We start from the raw sequence: 5,827 nt of genomic DNA, 5'->3' as shown, positions 1-5,827 counted from the left end.
GCAGCCCACTAGGCTCCCCCCTCCCTGGGATTCTCCAGGCAAGAACACTGGAGTGGGTTGCCATTTCCTTCTCCAATGTGTGGAAGTGAAAAGTGAAAGTGAAGTCGCTTAGTCGTGTCCAACTCTTAGCGACCCCATGGACTGCAGCCTACCAGGCTCCTCCGTCCATGGGATTTTCCAGGCAAGAGTACTGGAGTGGGGTGCCATTGCCAAATCCCTTTGTCAGATAGAGGAAGTTCTCTTTTCCTAGTTTGTTCAATGTTTTTGTCACGAAGAACTGTTGGATTTTGACAGATGCTTTTCCTGCTCCAGTTGAGATGATCACGTGGTTTTGCCTAATTGCTTCTTAAGCGGACTTTCATTGTTTGGTTCGTCCTGTATTTTGATTCCGCTCTACGTCCTTACTTCCAAGTGTTTACAGGTGTCACCATCTTCAGACTTTTAGGGTTCCATGATGAAAACTGGGCTATTTCTCAGTGTTCCTCATTGAAGCTTATGGTTTCGCTGTTTCTGGCCTGCATGAGTTTTCATTCATCCATCTGTTTTCTAGTTTCCAAGTTTCTTGCTATTGTTTTTCCTCCTGTTCAGTAAATGCCAGGCACTTTTGGTAGCAGTAGTGACAGGATGAAGCCAGCTTCAGCACTGCAATACCTGTCCGTACCTCTATATTTCAAGGGGAGGTGAGAACCCGGACAACTGCAGGGTGTTTCATGGGGCCCACTGTTGACTCAAGCTAAGAGGTCCTGAACACACCCGAAATTTGAGCACCCACATTGGGGTTTGCAGGGCAGTGGGAACGAAACAGTAATTCCAGTCGAGCACATGTGATGTTCCTGTGAATATTTCGGAGAGTAGTTGTGCTCTGTGGTTCCTGCAGGAGGGCCGCAGTATTATCTTCTTGACTGAAAACACCTGTGTTTGCTTCCTCCCTTTTTTCCTAAGTTTGGAACTCGTTGCTATTTTGGACAGCTTAGCCCACTCGATGTCCAGATAGAAGAGACTAGACTGGCTCCATTTGAAACTTTACTTTCTTTGGGCTAAAATAAATTTAGGATAGACAAAGTATAGACCACAGTGGTGCTGTTTATAACCTGCTGTTTGTTATAATCAGTGCTGTAATTTACTGCTCTGTTAAGTGGCCTGTGTGATTCATCGGTCAGTTTTGCAGTTTGAATTGTATCTGTAGTCCTGCTTGTTAGTTGAGTGCTTTGCTTTTCATTTACTGGCAGAGGGGCACTCCATGAACCGTTATTGACTGAATTTTAGTTTAGGGACTAAGAACCATGTGACAGATGGTTTTAGATATTTGTGCAGAGTAAAGCTGCAGGGGCGAGACTTGAGTCGTGTGAGAGTAATTAAGCGCAGATCAGTGGCTCCCCGGTGGCGTGAGGGGTTCCCCAGGGCGCACACGGCTTCAAAACAAAAGAGTGCTTTGCCCAGTTGCTTTGCTCTTAGTCATTCTGTTTTCTTTGTTTGATCTTTAATATTATTGGAAGATGGGAGCCTTATCTAAAATATGAAAAACATCTATTTAAAGGTTTCTTTACTTGCTGTTTATGCTACAAATCCTTTTAGTACTGGTGAACGCTCACTTTTAGCCCGGTACTTCACATGCAGGAGGACAGAGCATTAAAAAGGGTGATTTCGAAATGGTGTGGATCGAGTGTTTACCTTTATAGTAGCAGTAAAATCCTGTGATTATTGTTTCTGGCTGTTCCCAGTTATAGTTGGAAATGAAGCAGCAGACGCCACAGTTCTGATTAAATGAGGAAACACACGAAGTGCTTCAGGTTAATGAGGAGAAGGAGTGTGGGGACCAGATGTGTGGAGCCGCACTGCTCTTTAGGAGTTCATCCAACACGGGGTAGGGGGAGCCGAGAGAGGGATGAGGGGAACAAGGAGTGTTTTCAGGTTAAAGGCAAAGCAGTGTGGTAGCAACGACTTCTCCCGTGTCTCTAGGCACCTGTGTGATATTCTTGGTTCTACGAGTCAGGGTTAGCTCCTACCCTCAGAGAGTTCACGGTCTAGTTGGAGAAAAAGACTCATTAATCAACAGCATATTTCTCCTATGTGGTTAAACACCAGGGAGCTCTAAAATTGGCACATAATTTGGATGCTTCCTGGAGGTGGTCTTTCCGCTATAGCCTGAGGGTGCATAGAAGTTAGCCGGGAGCAGTTGGGGTGGCAGGAGACCAAGGGAGTGGGAATCAGGATCAGGAGGGCATCCCAGACAAGAGAAGGGCACTGGAGCTGTACGTAAACGGAGCAGAGGGAGAGGGCTACCTGGGACCAGGCTCTCAGTGAAGCTGTGATGTGGGTGGTGGGAGATGGAGCCCTGGTTTGTCTCGTTTGTAGGTGCTGGGAGCCATGGGGTCTGAAGGGAGGGAGATGGTTGAATCTCTTTTTGGACCATTCTGGCAGTTTTCTGGCTTGAGAAGGCAAGACTGCTTAGGGGGAAATTAGGGGTGCTCGCTCCCAGGAAGCCAGCGAGAGATGGTCGGGGGGCGGAGGACTGGCCCAAGGGAGGGTACCGCTGTTCCAGGGGGGCGGTGGTTGCTCCCCTTGAATTCAGTGGGTGACGTGCAGAAGTAGAATCCGATGCCTCCCTCAGGTATACAAAGAAGCAACAGATGGACTAGATGAGTTAAAAATGGCGGAAAGTGCGGAGGTCAGATCTGCGTGGGCAGCAGAACCCATGACAGCCTGTCCCGGGCTCTGGGTTAGGAAGGCCTTCCAGGGGAGGGCTGAGCCTGGGCCGATCACACACGTCTGTTCAGCAACAGACGGGGCCAGCCCAGGCATGCCACCTAACTCCTGTGCAACGGGGAGAAAGAGACAAGCCGCCTGCAGGATGAGACAGAGGGCTTTCGCCTGCCAGAGTGGCCTCTGGTGTCCCGAGGAGCCCCATGGGGTGTGGGGGCCCCGGATCACCACCCGGCGTTGTCCCGGAAGGCCCTCCGTCACTCGCTGTCACCGAACTCTTTCCAGGGGAGGTGCCGGGCACATCTCTTCTGACCGCACCGCTGGAAGGAAAGTCAGTGCAGTCTGGGTCTGAGAACTGTGGGGTCATGTTTTCTGTCTTCTAAGAAGAAAAACCCTTTACAGTAACGGGCAGAAAGTGAGCTGCCTTTGCTGAAACACTGAGGCAGATCTCCCTGTGAGAGGAAGCACAGGCTTTATTAAAACCATCGAGTGCATATCACTGGGAGATGGAAGCAGGTGATAATGCATCTTCACATAGGAGGAGTCATTTCCCCGAAAACTCCGCTATTATGTAAACAAAGCTATCTAGCCTGCCTCTTTTCCTATTTCATCATTTCTGAAAAAAGAAACCTCAGATCTTGGCTGGAAGCTGTCAGTACAGAGTTGCTGCTGGTAATACCCGACTCCTGTTGGGTGCTCCCACCCTCCAGCCAGATGGTGCTGGGCAGGTGGGGTGGTGACGGGCCGAGGCCTGCCGCAGGGCGGGGGCCAGGCTCCCACCGCTGAGCGAGAACCCCAGGTCTGGCCGCCTCACACCGCTTCACAGATGGAGACCAGCCTTCTTTTTCTTTTTGAAAATAATAGTTACTGGGTTAATTGTTTAAGTTATAAGACCAAAACCTACTCCTTATTTATTTTTTAAAACCTTTTTATTTTGTACTGGAATTTAGTTGATTAACAGTGTTGTGTTTCAGGTGTACAGCAAAGTGATTCAGTTATACGTATATTATCTACCTATTCTTTTAAAAGAAAACTTGAACAGTCCCAGGCAGGGTAGTCTCATTCTCTGTAATTTACAATTAAATTTAGTGTAGTATTTTTCTTGAAGTTTTAAAAATACATTCAAGTATATATATAAAACATACAATGTTCTGTGAAGGTCTTTCACATATTTTTAGGTTATACTCATTTGTTTCTGATTCGCTGTTTTAAATAACGAGATCATTTTTTAAGTATTCTAGTATAAACCATAGTTTTCCATAAACTAGCAGTGTTTTGCCTCCTTAAAATGAAAACAGGTAGGTAATGCCAATTCCTGTTTATTATGTTGTGGAAGTAATTACATTGAACATGATATTTGGAAAACAATAATGTCTAAGCCAGTTTATGTTTATTTCTAATCTGTAGGGAAATATAACTAATATTTTTAGTCTCTGTGTTAGGAGTTTTAACAGGATTAAATCTGAGCAAAGTGATTATGTTCAAGTAGAGTACTCTTGGGAAGAAGGCAATGGCACCCCACTCTAGTACTCTTGCCTGGAGAATCCCATGGACGGAGGAGCCTGGTGGGCTGCAGTCCTTGGGGTCTCGAAGAGTCGGACATGACTGAGCAACTTCCCTTTCACTTTTCACTTTCATGCATTGGAGAAGGAAATGGCAACCCACTCCAGTGTTCTTGCTTGGAGAATCCCAGAGATGGGGGAGCCTGGTGGGCTGCCGTCTGTGGGGTCGCACAGGGTCGGACACGACTGAAGCGACTTAGCAGCAGAGTACTCAGGGCTTCCCAGGCAGTCAGTGGTTAAGCCCACTGCAGGGGGCGAGAGTTCAGTCCCTGGTCAGGGAACCAAGATCCCACATGCCCTGCGGTGAGGCCAAAATCACCAATAAGATACAGTACTGATGTTTTTAAAATCACTATAGTACTAATTTTTAAAGGGTACCTCTGAATTTTAGTTTTAAAATTCTTCTGTACAAGGCATGTGATAAAGAAGCACCGGATTGCCCAGGTGCACGCTGACAGCCAAGCCCTGGGTGGTGAAGGGTTGGTGGGAGTGAGGCTGGGCCTCGTGTGCGGGTGCGAGGGCCAGGGCGGGCAGTGCAGCCTCCGCCTCAGCTCAGCTCAGAGCCTCGGACACGGCCTGCGCCCAAAGAGGGGAGGGTGCAGTCCAGCGCGTCCGGCGTCCCCTTGGACGGCCGCGCTTCCTGAGGGCGAGGTGCGGTGCTCACAGGGGACTCCGGTGGGGGCTGACAGGGCAGCTGTGTTGTTCCCGAGGATTTGTGCAGGGAAGCCATGTCAGCCTGTGTCCGTCGGGCTCACTTCTGGGCTGAGCCCACTTGGTCAGCAACCCCATCAGTTCTTAGAAACCTTGATAAACACAGTGCCTTTGGAGCACATTCTGATGGTCTTAGGCATGGTTTAGTAAAAAGTATCTACTAGATGATGGTGCTTGCAGTTTGTAATAATGAGAAGAAATGCTCCGACCAGTTTCACAGTTTGATTTTTTTTCTAGTTTTATTTTAGAACTGATAGCATTTCTTAAGAAAATATTTTGTGCTAATTTATTTCAGGGCTATTAACAGTTTTATTTTCTTTCTTTGGTATTGCCATTTGCTTCAGTCTATTTTCAACCATGTGACTTGTAATTTTTAATATTTTTCGGGCATGTTTTCTAAATTGTTATTAGATGAGTACAAATATTCTAAATAGTAGAGATTCAAATTATATGTCCTGGTAGAACTAAAATTCACTTTTGACCAAAACATTCAAGAACAAAAACTGAACTTTGTATTTCATGTCTCCCATATGGTGTAAATATTGCAGTGTGCCCTGGGCCAGGGGAGAGCATTACAGGGGAAGCCAAGTGTCACAGATGAGGCATCTTAACTCATACTTGAAAGCCCCGCTAGGATCTACATGTTGGTAAAGACGCTTGTTTGATTTCCTAGGTTTGAGACCAGCGTCTGCAGTCTAGACAGAGGACCTCCTTTTGCCCGTGCGGGCTGGCCTACGTGTGTGGCCGTTGGGACAGGAGCAGAGGGCGACACCTGAGCTCCCTTCTCCATTCCGGGCTGCGTCTGCCGAGGTGAGCGCTGCACCCCCCTCCCCCGCCGCCTCCACTCAGAC

At 47.6% G+C, this 5,827-nt stretch overlaps 1 protein-coding gene across 1 annotated transcript in view; it reads left to right on the top strand.

Annotated features, from left to right (window-relative positions):
* Positions 1 to 5,827, top strand: part of SUN1 (Sad1 and UNC84 domain containing 1) — a gene marked incomplete at its 3' end in the record, with an annotated part of 26,554 nt that overhangs the window by 1,977 nt on the left and 18,750 nt on the right. The window contains exon 2 of the mRNA XM_010845500.1: positions 5,650 to 5,786. The remainder of the gene's footprint in view (positions 1 to 5,649; positions 5,787 to 5,827) is intronic.

Source organism: Bison bison, unplaced genomic scaffold, assembly GCF_000754665.1.
Source record: "Bison bison bison isolate TAMUID 2011002044 unplaced genomic scaffold, Bison_UMD1.0 scf7180017848573, whole genome shotgun sequence".
Classification (NCBI taxonomy): Eukaryota; Metazoa; Chordata; class Mammalia; order Artiodactyla; family Bovidae; genus Bison; species Bison bison.
This window is presented reverse-complemented; position numbering and strand designations above follow the sequence as displayed.